The sequence below is a fragment of the Theobroma umbraticum genome, unplaced genomic scaffold, assembly GCF_002168275.2.
Source record: "Theobroma umbraticum cultivar Fairchild unplaced genomic scaffold, ASM216827v3 scaffold_30.0, whole genome shotgun sequence".
Taxonomy (NCBI): domain Eukaryota; kingdom Viridiplantae; phylum Streptophyta; class Magnoliopsida; order Malvales; family Malvaceae; genus Theobroma; species Theobroma umbraticum.
The window spans coordinates 7,338,841-7,340,244 of NW_018397254.1; the positions used below are offsets into that span (position 1 = coordinate 7,338,841).

The window sequence follows — 1,404 nt, forward strand, 5'->3', positions numbered from 1 at the left end:
TTATAGATGGGTCTACATTTACTCGCTCGCCTGGGACTAATCCTCAAGCTACCGTTATGATGCTTGGAAGGTAACAACAGCGCATTAATTTTGCAAAATTTATTATATTTTCTTCCGGTGAAATGCAAAATTTTTATTTGGAATATTGTTGAGGATTATTAGCATAGATAATTGTTTAGAATAGGAGTATTCTAATAAACTTATGATGTGCAGATATATGGGACTGAGGATTCTTCAAGAGAGATATTTCTTGAAGAAGTAGAATAAATATTTGTACACGAATTCTTTAGCAGTGTGTCCTGCCGATTTCTTGGAAAAGGGGACCAAAGGGCAAAATTAGTTGCAGCTTAGCAGGCAGTACACTGAGTCCTGATGGGCTTGTAGCCATTCTGGCTCATATGTTTAACTCTTTGGTTGCTTTTTTCTTTGATGCTATAATAAGCATTTTGCTTTGTATTCAGCTGCCATTTCTAAAGGGTAAGACAGGCTTAAATTTGTGTTTGCTGAACTGGTACACTTTCTTTTGCTATTGCAAATTGACCTTAAGTATAAGGTGGTCTACACCTGCGGATATGTTATGCAGAAACTTTTAATGATGCTCAGAAGTATTAAGATTCATAACAAAAAAACCTGACAGTCAATATTATGCAGAAACAATTTGGCACTAAAAGGACAGGGGAAAAATGAATCAAGGCAACCAAGGCCATCAAACGAGCAGGAAGCAAAATAAAAAGAATAATTCAGAAGAGAAAACATAGAAGAAACTTTCTAAAGCTGCTTTAACTTCTTCACCTTAATTACATGGTGGAGAATCTCCGCACTCAACTACCTTTCTCCTTTTCTCACCTTAAAGGCAACGACTAAGAGACCGGAACAATCTATTATGCTGCTACCGGAAAGAGATTTTACAAACCCTTTGATATGGGTAAGAAAAAGAAGCCTAGGATGGAATTTAGGCCATCCAAAAGTCCTATCAAAGGCGCCCGCGCCATAAAGCATATCCACTGTATAACCCATAAACATATGCCATCTCTTCGATCATTCGATGGCTTATTCTGTCCCTTCCAGTCAGAGTGCTTAAAAAAGAAGTTCAGAGGTCACCTGCAGAACCTAGAAGCTATTCCAGACAACTATCCAGCCAGAGGAAGTTGCTAGTAAGCAAACCAGTCATAGGGCACCTCTCACTTGGCTAGTAATGGTAATTATTACGGCATTAATTTTTTGCGTGAAACCGCATTTGTTCCCACGACTTCCCAAAGGAGAGTTGCCCTGTGACTGCTTCAGCATTTTTTTTTTTTAATTAATTGGAGAGGAGGGATTCGAAACTTATTATTTAAGTAGGGATAATGCATACCAACCAATGAACCGTATGCTTTAACATAGTATCCTCAACTATTACATCTA

At 38.0% G+C, this 1,404-nt stretch overlaps 1 long non-coding RNA gene across 1 annotated transcript; it reads left to right on the forward strand.

The window, feature by feature from the left end:
* Positions 1 to 501, forward strand: LOC110419124 (uncharacterized). The gene is made up of 2 exons (XR_002445441.2): positions 1 to 70; positions 214 to 501. It is a non-coding gene; the product is annotated as an uncharacterized LOC110419124 (long non-coding RNA).
* Positions 502 to 1,404: the final 903 nt, after the last annotated feature.